This window comes from Aegilops tauschii, chromosome 1 (assembly GCF_002575655.3).
Source record: "Aegilops tauschii subsp. strangulata cultivar AL8/78 chromosome 1, Aet v6.0, whole genome shotgun sequence".
NCBI lineage: Eukaryota > Viridiplantae > Streptophyta > Magnoliopsida > Poales > Poaceae > Aegilops > Aegilops tauschii.
Window position 1 is genome coordinate 23239326 of NC_053035.3, and position 12653 is coordinate 23251978.

A 12653-nucleotide genomic window follows, 5' to 3' on the forward strand; every position below is an offset into this window, starting at 1 on the left:
GTCCCCTCCGTTGCTAGTTACCCCCGTTAAGCAGTAGATTTAGGTGTTAGGGTTTTTGTTGTTGCTAGTTGCTGCATCCCCTTCTGATAAGGTTTTTAGATGTTTGATTGATTTATAGTGAAGGTTAAGTTTGGATTCTGTGATTGAATCATCCAGTAGATCAAGTAGTTAGGGTTTTTTAATGAGATGTTTAGTTGGGGATTTTTTGTATTGGATTCAATTAGAGCCACTGATATGTAGAATCTGTGATTGAATCACATCCAGTAGATGTAGTAGTTAGGGTTTTTTAATTAGATGTTTAGTTAGGGTTTTTTTGTATTGGATTCATTTATAGCCTCTGATATGTAGAATGTGTGATTGAATCACATCCAGTAGATGTAGTAGTTATGGTTTTTTAATTAGATGTTTAGTTGGGGATTTTTTGTATTGGATTCAATTTGAGGCACTGATATGTAGAATTTGTGATTGAATCACATCCAGTAGATGTAGTAGTTATGGTTTTTTAATTAGTTGATTAGTTAAGGTTTATTTGTATTGGATTCATTTATAGACAGTTATATATAGAATCTGTGATTGAATCATCCAGTAGATGTAGTAGTTAGGGTTTTTTAATTAGATGTTTAGTTAGGGTTTTCTTGTATTGGATTCATTTATAGCCAGTTATATGTAGGATCTATGATTGAATCATCCAGTAGATGCAGTAGTTATGGTTTTTTAATTAGTTGATTAGTTAAGGTTTATTTGTATTGGATTCATTTATAGACAGTTATATATAGATTTTGTGACTGAATGATGTAGTAGATGTACTAGTTAGTGTTTCTTAATTAGATGTTTAGTTAGGTTTCTTTTGTATTGGATTCATTTATAGGCAGAGATAAATGTAATTAAATGGTGTGACTGAATGATGCAGTAGAAGTAAGAGTTATGATATTTTAATTAGATGTATGAGTTAGTGTTATTTGTACTGGATTCATTTATATCCAACGATATATGTAAGTAAACTTTGTGATTCAATGATCCAGTGGATCTAGGAGTTAGTGTTTTTTTATTAGATGCTGGAGTTAGGGTATTTTAATTAGATGTAGGAGTTAGGCTTCACCATTTCACTCATTCTGACATATGAGTCCTCATTCAGAACTGCTCTGAACTAAATATTTATTAATATTTAGAAATGAAATGAAAACCTGATATGTTTGTGAAGTTATATATAAAGGTCCTATTTGCATTGTCTGTCAAAAACTCCTATTTCATTGGTTAATAAGAGAGGAATGATATTCATTTATACCTTCATATGCATGTTCAAAACCAAATCTGGATTTGTATGTCCATATGAATGAACTTTTATGTTCATAACCCTATTGTTTAGTATCTATATAGCTTCATATATAGTCTATGAATTAGTTGTTGAAATGTACATACCATGTGTAACCTGTGCACCTTTTCAATATAGTTAGGAGCTTTCCATCATTATGCAAAAACAACTTGTTTGTAATGACATTATTTGAACTGCAATTCAATTCCTTGTAAATGATTTGCTTGGTTGACAATATAGCAGAAGGAGGATCTTGTTGGCAACAAGAGGAAGTGGGACTCATCTGGGTACTACCCATATGACAGTGATGAAGATGAGTCGTACGAGGTAAGGCCTAGTTCAAATGTTATTTGTGCATTGAGTTAGTGTTAGATGTTTATAGTATTTGAATGCATAATGTATTAATGTTAGTCATTAATGTGTGCAGTATGAATCTGGAGATGATGTGGTCGAGGGGAACGTCGAGTCCTTTGAAGAGAAGGTGGTGGAGAAGATCAGGGCCCAAGGATCTGGTACGTACTACAACTGGAGGGCGGACAAGTACCGCTGCCCCTACTACAGCAGGCCCAAGCCCAGGTCTGGGTTGCTGGAGCATCTGATGGAACATTGTCGGGCTACATCCATCAGCAGTGATGAGTACAAGATCAGGGCTCAGCATTCTACCCTCCTGAAGGTCCTGAGAAACCCTAACATGTAGTTGCCCTAGACCCTGGTTGTCATATGATGGAGGAAGCCTCGGTTCTTTTGGTGAACTTTATGTGGTAGTCTGATGGTGGAAACTTGAAGTGGTAATGTAGTATGAACTTTATCTAAGTGTGTTACTGTGATGTGTGGTCTGAACTTATCTAATGCTAGTGTTCTGAACTTGGAGGTGTCTGCATCAGCAAGTGCGCTGTGTGGATGCTACTATCTATGGTAGTAATATATATTGCTATCTATATTTGTGTCCCTTAAATTTGCCATTATGGTTCCTTAGACGTATGGTTCCTTAGATGTATGATTTGTTTGAATTTACCTGCTGCAATGATCAGACATGCCGCATCAGTGTTACTTCACTGATCAGGCATGCTGCAAAGACTTCCCATGCTGTGGCCATGTGGAACATGCTATGGCAATGGTGCAATAAATTCCCATGTTGTGGCCATGTGCAACATGCTCTGCCCATAAGCAAATCCTACCAAATGTACAACTTTGCGTTAAGTTAATTAATGTTGTTTAGTGAAGTAAGTGGAAATTGTTCATCCACACATATGACATCTTTCCATCATTTGAGTAAGCAAAAATAGCAAATACTCCACCATATGATCAAATATTCCAATAACTAAGCACATATTCCATCATTTCATCAAATAATAATAATAAAGTAGTTAAAGATGGTGTGTGTGTGCAAAAAACAACATTTGAATAAAGATGTAATGATTATTTGTAATATGAAGGAGTTTTTTCATGAAATGCAAGTTGATTTTTTGTAATATGAAAGATCTCCTTTTCTACAATTTATAGTGGCTCCGTGAAGCCGCATGTTTCGAACCGGCATTGGGCAGGGCATAAAAAATTTCAGAAAAAATTCAAAAATTGTGAAACCTTGGTAATGTATCTATGTTTGAGAAGGAGAACATATGTGCAAATTTTGAGGTGATTTAGAGGATGTCCAAAAAATGACCTCATTTCGGACAGACCGTTTGGTCTCATCTAATCCAGTCTTGTAGCAAGGTCTTCGCACCACCTCCAAATGACCTTAATTTTTGTAGGCATGATCTCCTTGATATAAATAGAAAGAATAAGAAAGATTTCCTTTTTATAATTTTGTACAATTTATAGTGGCTCTGTGAAGCCGCTTGTTTTGAACTGGCATTGGGCAGGGCATAAAAAATTCAAAAAATATATAAAACCTTGAAAACCTAGTTTTGTTTGTGCAAGAGATCATGTGTGCAAAAATTGAGGTGATTTGGAGGTGGTCGAAAAAATCACCGCATTTCGGAGGGACCATTTGCTCTAACTTAAGCCATTTTTTGAACAAAGGTGATTTTTTTCCACCACCTCCAAATAATCCAAATTTTCTTTTACATGGTGAACCACATGTGGCACACATGGCTATGAAAGAAAATTTGGGAAATATATATTTTACAATGCCCCCTTGAGGTATAGACCGATGTTTTGATTAGTCAGTCTAGAAGGCATTATAAATTAATAAAAAAATTCAAAAATATATTAAACCTTGGAAAGCTAGCTTTGTTTGTGCAAGAGATCATGTGTGCCAAAATTGAGGTTTTTGGAGGTGGTCGAAAAAATGCCCGCATTCCGGAGGGACCATTTGGCCAGTTTTTGAACAAAGGTGACTTTTTCCACCACCTCCAAATCACCCAAATTTTCTTGTACTTGGTGACCCACATGTGGCAAACATGGCTATGAAAGAAAATATGGAAAAAATATATTTTACAATGGCCCCTTGAGGTATAGACCGATGTTTTGATCAGTCAATCTTGAGGGCAGTATAAATTCAAAAAAAATCAAAAAAATATAAAACCTTGGAAACCTAGCTTTGTTTGTGCAAGAGATCATGTGTGCCAAAATTGAGGTGATTTGGAGGTGGTCGAAAAAATGCCCGCATTTCGGAGGGACCATTTGGTTAACTTAAGCCAGTTTTTGAACATACGTGATTTTTTCCACTATCTCTAAATCACCCAAATTTTCTTGTACTTGGTGACCCACATGTGCCAAACATGGCAATGAAAGAAAATTTTGAAATAAAATATTTTAGAATGCCCCCTTGAGGTATAGACCGATGTTTTGACCAGTCAGTCTAGAGGGCAGTATAAATTCAAAAAATTCAAAAAATATATAAAATCTTGAAAACCTAGTTTTGTTTGTGCAAGAGATCATGTGTGCAAAAATTGAGGTGATTTGGAGGTGGTCGAAAAAATCACCGCATTTCGGAGGGACCATTTGCTCTAACTTAAGCCAGTTTTTGAACAAAGGTGATTTTTTCCACCACCTCCAAATAATCCAAATTTTCTTTTACATGGTGACCCACATGTGGCACACATGGCTATGAAAGAAAATTTGGAAAATATATATTTTACAATGCCCCTTGAGGTATAGAACGATGTTTTGATTAGTCAGTCTAGAAGGCATTATAAATTAATAAAAAAATTCAAAAATATATAAAACCTTGGAAAGCTAGCTTTGTTTGTGCAAGAGATCATGTGTGCCAAAATTGAGGTGATTTGAAGGTGGTCGAAAAAATGCCCGCATTCCGGAGGGACCATTTGGTCTAACTAAAGCCAGTTTTTGAACAAAGGTGATTTTTTCCACCACCTCCAAATCACCCAAATTTTCTTGTACTTGGAAACCCACATGTGCCAAACATGGCTATGAAAGAAAATTTGGAAAAAATATATTTTACAATGGCCCCTTGAGGTATAGACCGATGTTTTGATCAGTCAGTCTTGAGGGCAATATAAATTCAAAAAAATTCAAAAAAAATAAAACCTTGGAAAACTAGCTTTGTTTGTGCAAGAGATCATGTGTGCCAAAATTGAGGTGATTTGGAGGTGGTTGAAAAAATGCCCGCATTCCAGAGGGACCATTTGGTTAACTTAAGCCAGTTTTTGAACATAGGTGATTTTTTCCACTACCTCTAAATCACCCAAATTTTCTTGTACTTGGTGACCCACATGTGCCAAACATGGCTATGAAAGAAAAATTTGAAAAAATATATTTTACAATGCCCCCTTGAGGTATAGACCGATGTTTTGATCAGTCAGTCTAGAGGGTAGTATAAATTCAAAAAGTTTCAAAAAATATAAAACCTTGGAAACCTAGCTTTGTTTGTGCAAGAGATCATGTGTGCCAAAATTGTGGTGATTTGGAGGTGGTCGAAGAAATGCCCGCATTCCGGAGGGACCATTTGGTCTAACTTAAGCCAGTTTTTGAACAAAGGTGATTTTTTCCACCATCTCCAAATCACCCAAATTTTCTTATACTAGGTGACCCACATGTGCCACATCCAAGAGCATTATTATAGAGATATGGATCAGCCAGTTCTTCAACTCTAAGGTTGCGTTAATTTGGTTCTAGAGTCAAATACATAACTTAACCCTGCAAGGTTATCATAATCTCACTGTTTGGAAACAATCCTAGTTAGCCTAAATTACTGGTTGCAATGGAAATGTGTGCATTGCCATGATGTTTACGCATTTCATTTCTTATTTATATTTCAAATATTTGAAAATCAAATCTATTTTTCCTCTTTATTTATTCCCACAGTTTTACAATTCAAATTATGCAAGATAATACGTTCTCTTTCATTTCACTTGTTAATTAAAATATTTCTTTTTAGTTTTATCTTTGAAATAATTTTAAATCACATATATATTTTTCTCTATTATTTTTTTTGACAGTAATAAAATTCAAGAATGTGCTTAAAATTGTTGTGTTATATTCTTTTATGAGGTGATTTGAAGAGCAACAAATAATGGTGACAAATGCAAAAAATGAAATATGACAAAAAAGCCCGCCTACTAGCTGCATAGTTCACAATTCAATGGCCAGCATACGACAGCAACCCAATCATTTATTGGGCTAGGATGCAGGGCCGCCAGATTGTGATAATAGGCAGCTAGTAGGCCCCACTGGGCAAGGCGGACAGGGTTAGGCAATGTGCTGCCCGCTATAGAAAGGAACTTGAGAGGGGAAGCTCAGCCCGGTATATAAACCGGTGCGAGCTCCCCTCGCTTGGCGAGGTGGGACTAAACTCCCAGCACCGCTGTGATGTGCCCGGCGCGACGCTCGCTTGGGCCTAATTCGGGTGGGCCGTCCCAGGCCAGCCTCACCCGCGCGCAGATTATTACCACATTTAAAACCGAGCTGTTTCAATGTGTTATATTTCACTTATTCAATGTGTACGAAAAATTCACTAACGGACGAAAAATTAATGTGTTATATTTCACTTACTCAATCAAATATTTATTTTCTTTTTATATGTACAATAATTTAAAATCTACTATATTTTTACTCTTTCGGTTATTCTCACACTTTTAAAATTCAAAAAATGCAATATAATATGTTTCATCTTTATTATAATATATATTTTCTCTTTGCTATTTCAAAAAAGGTATATCAAATATATTTTTCTCTGTTATTTCTTCTTAGAGTTTTAAAATTCAAGTATATGTTTTGTCTTTTATTTCTTATTATAGTTATAAAAATCAAAATTCCATAAATGTATGTTGTGAGGATGCCCAATGTGACACCAAATTTTGGCACCACGTGAAATGACACCAAAGTTTGGCACGATGTGAGGATGCCCAATGTGGGCCCCCATGCAACATCTGAGCCATTCCGGACACCGAACGAACTTTGCGTCACGTCCGGGCAGCGTTTCGGGTTTTTTTCGCCGGCAAAATCCTAGTGAATGCATCGAGTGTCCGAAATCGATGAGAATTGGCATGCATGATGACGATGGTCATCCCATTGTGTGAAAAAAATTTGGGGCCATTTGGTTGAGTCTAGAAAAACAACGTCCTTCGGGCTCCCCCTCCGGCAGACCCGAATGATGGTGATTGCACATGTGCTATGTGGTGGCCTGCATGAAATGACACCAAGTTTGGCACCATGTGAGGATGCCCAATGTAGGCCCCCATGCAACATCTGAGCCATTCCGGACACCGAACAAACGTTGCGTCACCTCCGGGCAGCGTTTCGGGTTTTTTTCGTCGGCAAAATCCAAGTAAATGCATCGAGTGTCGGAAATCGATGAGAATTGGCATGCATGATGTCCATGGTCATCCCATTGTGTGAAAAAAATTTGGGTCCATTTGGTTGAGTCTAGAAAAACAACGTCCTTCGGGCTCCCCCTCCGGCAGACCCGAATGATGGTGATTGCACATGTGCTATGTGGTGGCCTGCATGAAATGACACCAAAGTTTGGCACCATGTGAGGATGCCCAATGTAGGCCCCCATGCAACATCTGAGCCATTCCGGACACCGAGCGAATGTTGCGTCACGTCCGGGGAGCGTTTCTGGTTTTTTTCGCCGGCAAAATCCTAGTAACTGCATCGAGTGTGAGAAATCGATGAGAATTGGCATGGTGATGACGATGGTAATCCCATTGTGTGAAAAAAATTTGGGGCCATTTGGCTGAGTCTAGAAAAACAACGTCCTTCGGGCTCCCCCTCCGGCAGACCCGAATGATGGTGATTGCACATGTGCTATGTGGTGTCCTGCATGAAATGACACCAAAGTTTGGCACCATGTGAGGGTGCCCAATGTAGTCCCCCATGCAACATCTGAGCCATTCCGGACACAGAACGAATGTTGCGTCACGTCCGGGCAGTGTTTCGGGTTTTTTTCGCCGGCAAAATCCTAGTAAATGCATAGAGTGTCGGAAATCGATGAGAATTGGCATGCATGATTTCCATGGTCATCCCATTGTGTGAAAAAAATTTGGGGCCATTTGGTTGAGTCTAGAAAAACAACGTCCTTGGGCTCCCCCTCCGGCAGACCCGAATGATGGTGATTGCACATGTGCTATGTGGTGGCCTGCATGAAATGACACCAAAGTTTGGCACCATGTGAGGATGCCTAATGTAGGCCCCCATGCAACATCTAAGCCATTCCGGACACCGAACGAACGTTGCGTCACGTCCGGGCAGCGTTTCGGGTTTTTTTCGCCGGCAAAATCCAAGTAAATGCATCGAGTGTCGGAAATCGATGAGAATTGGCATGCATGATGTCCATGGTCATCCATTTTGTGAAATTTTTTGGGACCATTGGGTTGAGTTGAAATAATTATTTGATTTTGAAATTTTCTAATATGAAAAAGAAAAGAAAAAAGTACGTGAAACGAGCCCCTCGTCGCTCGAAGAGAGGAGCAGCTGGGATTTGTTACACAATTCCCGGATCGGAATCTAAAAAAAACTCGAGCGTGGGAAGCATATCCCTTTAATTTAGGAGCACGTACTGCCTCTCCTCAACCAAGGAAGGCAAATATCACGGACATACTTTCCCTGGTGGTTACGACGACCTAGGAGATCCTCCTCCTCCTATATAGTCTCGGCATCGTCTTTCATGTCGTCTACGACGGCTCCTACCGCCGAGTCGACGACAGCTGCGTCCCTAGCATCCTCCCAACTCCAGCAAGATCGTCGAGAACATCCAGATCGTCAGCGCGTGCTGGCCGCCGTGGACGAACTGCGTCCACGTTACAACGCCGACAACTTCCATCTTCATCGAGTGATCCAATATGTTGGCAACTGTACCGCATTCATGATGCTTTTCTTTGCGCGTGTGTTAGATTCGATAGGACTAAGATTAATTAGCGCATAATCTTCGCATTACATCTGTTGGAGTAGATGTTTTTTGTTTGTGCGTGTATTAGATCAGATAGGCCTATGACACTAGATTTGTTTGTGCGTGTATTAGATTAGATAGCCCTACGATTGCAAATTAGTTTCTGCATGTTGTTTGTTGTCTTTCACTTGTAGGTTGGATTGATGAATAAACAACAACTTTTAATCAGTGTTACTTATAGCATAGTCACTTTAAGTTATAGCAATGCCCTAAGACATGCATGTTGCAACTATGCGACGCCCACTAATATTGTATGTGTTACACGTTTGTTTGATGCATGTTTCAGTATGCATAATTTTGTTTTTTTCTTTTCGATTACTGTTAATTAGGCACTGTCACCGATTCATATATCTATTTGTACAGTACCATATGAAAATAAATGATTAAATAAATTATGTTACTTTTGATTCTGAAACTAATTGGTTAAATAAGTACTTGTTAAACTGTCATTTTATGTGTTGCACGTGTCTCTGCTGAATGTTTCAGTATGAATAAATTATGTTGTATAGTTTTCTATCTACTGTGGGATAGTGTATTCCATTATTATGTTTTATCCAACAATATGTTCGGAAAAAAGTTGATTAAATAATTTATGGTACTGTAACCAAGTATATTTTTTTAACAGGATGGATGAACTCAATGGAGAAATTGTTTGCGCCGTTGAAAAATGGTGCAAACTTATTGCCGGTCTATCTTCCGGTCAACGCGCCGCACTTGCCGAAACACCACTGCGTAGCATGCTTCCGATACCTTCGCTGAAGATGCGTACACTGTTGATTCGGTACATGGTTGAGATTTTTGATCCTAGCAAGGGCAGATTCATTGAACAAGACTTGGTTGGCGAAGTGTCTCTCGGTGCCGTGGATGTTGAGTGCATCTTGGCCTTGGAGAACCACGGACTGTCGGCAGAAGGTATTCTCGGTGAGGAAGGTGAGGATGTTAAAGATCGAGTGCTGCCTCAATTCCTGAGCAAGACCACAGGTAATATAGTCATCGATGATCTGATTGTGTACATCAGAAAAAATAAATCTGCCGACGATGATTTCCTTCGGAGAGTTGTCCTCGTGTTGCTCGGAATAGTTCTTGCTCCCATGTCAAGCAAGACTGTCCCAAAGCAATATTACGCATTGGTGGACGATGTGAAGCGTATATCCAAGATTAATTGGAATGCGTTCACCCTCCGGGTTCTGCTGGACTGCCTTCGCAACGTGAGGAAAGGCAAACACCTCCGCCAATGGCCTAGATGGAAACACCTTTCAGACTTGTACCATTGCAAAAAAAAATATGATTGCTAATTTACCTGCTGTATAGTACTAACTATAATTTTTCATATTCATGCAGTACTTGTACTGGGAGAAGGTTCAGCCTCTGGAAGGTGAATGCTCATTCAATCCTAGCTTGTCCATGGAACCTCTAATGAGGAATTGGACTGAAGCTGCAGCCTCTAGGAGAGACAAGTTTGATTATGACCACGGCCGTGGCCATGTTAACATCAAGGTAATTCATTATGTTGGGTACTTGTTAAATCTTTTATATAACATAATTAGTTGTATTAATATTTTTATTGACCACATATACTTGTATTTCACATGCAGATTGAAGACAACATAACCAAGGAGTATAGGGTGCAGGAGCGCAAAGTTCCCGAACCAGAAAAGCCAAAAATGAAGCCCGCCATTGGTGCGGCAAAGAAGTCCAAGTTAGCCTCAAACGCGGACGATATGATGAACCTCCTCATGAAGCGGTGTATGGATTACTTACGCAGCCAAATGAAGGAAATACCGAAACAAGTAGCCGAGGTGACACACCCTTAATTCTATGTTTACAACATTTTTGAAGTGCCCACATTAATTAATATTTTTTATGTAATGCAGAGATTGTTAGAGAAGTTGAACCAAAATGGTGTGATGTACAAGCCAGCGGCTGCTGCAGCTTCCGGCAACAACGATGCAGACGAAGAAGTGGATTCCTTTGAGAATGGTCCGCCAGAAAAAAAAAGAATTCGTGTACAAGGATGACTCTGACGGTCTAGAGCCGGTGATTGATTTGACACAGCCTGACGAGCTTGTTGGAAACTAGAACAACGATGATGAGGAAGTATGTTTTCATTTATTTGTCTTCATTTATCTCAATTATGCATCTTCATTTTCGTAAACTGAACCTATCACATTATTTCTTTGTTAACCTACAGATGAGTGCGGCGCAACACCGGAGAACCCTTGGATCGTAAGTAATTCTCCTCGAGCAGAATCGTCCGACATTGACATTTCTGCAAGTTCTATCGGCAGGATGGTGGGTAAGAGCAAGGGGAAAAAGTCTGCAGCAACCGCAAAAGAAGACGATGTTATATCCGTGAAGCGCCGACGGACTGTTCCCAAGAAATTTGAATCTCACTTTGCACTTGACAAGCCCAGCAAGCGAAACGCACGCGGTACTAAGCCATCCGGCAACACTACCGCAACTAGAGGTACCGTTACTAGCTAACTTAGTGCTTAATTTACTACCATTTCATGTACTCACCGTTCTTGACGTTCATAATTTATCATGCAGTTCTGTTTAGTGACCATGCCATGGAAGGCTCTATTAAGGACGATTTGACACCGGAACTCATCGATGCTGTTGTTACGTTTGTGGAGGCAGCTGCTCGGTCTGAGAAGAATATGACAAAAAGAGTTTAGTACAATGAACGTGGCACCTCTGTGACTGTGGAGAGTATACGACCGGTACTTGAGCATACATGGCTGGCGGATGACGTAAGATCTATTACCATGTCCTGCTATTTAAGTGCATAATCTAGGTCTCACCTATGAACAGAAAATGTTCTATTATTTTACGCAGATTATCGATGCTTATCAGACACATTTGGCTCTGCGCGTTGGTCATGATCAGCACCTCTGTCCAGCCTGGAGATCCAAATACCTTGTTGATCGTGCTAAGGCACGAGACAACCCTAAACCGTCGAAATACAACATGGATCGTGCGCTGAGCAGAGCTGGAGCAGTACGTAGGGTTCTGGACGAGTATACCGTCTGTGATAAGGTACGATATGTTCTTACTAGTTCATTAACACTCATTTTAACAAGCATAATTGCATCTGATTACAAATGTGTTCCACATTTTAGTCGTTTATCCTGTTGAACGTCGGCAATACACACTGGATCACCGTGGTGATGCACAACCGCAAGAAAGAATTCCGAGTTTTTGATTCGCTTTATCCTCTCGAGTTCTCTCTCGACACTGTGAAAGCACTGGTACTCTCCCCAACATTGAGCATTCTTCATATGAAATTTCATATGGTTTCTCACTACTACTTTCTTTGAAATAGCGACCAACAATAGCAATTGATATGGAAGAGGCAAACCGTATTACACCTGGCAAATATCCAGACGTCACTAAGTGGCCTACCACAGCTCAGATGGACATGCCACTACAAGAGGACGGGTGAGTTATGGTTCATCATTTTCTACTTACGAAAGACATGGTCGTGTGCACGGTGACTAATGTTTGCATATATATATATTAGGAACTCTTGTGGCCTTTTTGTGATTGAAGTTATGGAGCATTGAGATGCGGAACGATGGACCGCCGATTTTACCCAGGTAATTTGTCCTCTCTGTTCGTACACTTGAACATTTGTCGTATAATACCTGAAGGAAATATGCCCTAGAGGCAATAATAAAGTTATTATTTATTTCCTCATATCATGATAAATGTTTATTATTCATGCTAGAATTGTATTAACCGGAAACAGAATACATGTATGAATACATAGACATACATAGTGTCACTAGTGTGCCTCTACTTGACTAGCTCGTTAATCAAAGATGGGTGAGTTTCCTAGCCATGGACATGAGTTGTCATTTGATTAACGGGAACACATCATTAGGAGAATGATGTGATTGACTTGACCCATTCCGTTAGCTTAGCACTTGACCGTTTAGTATGTTGCTGATGCTTTCTTCATGACTTATACATGTTCCTATGACT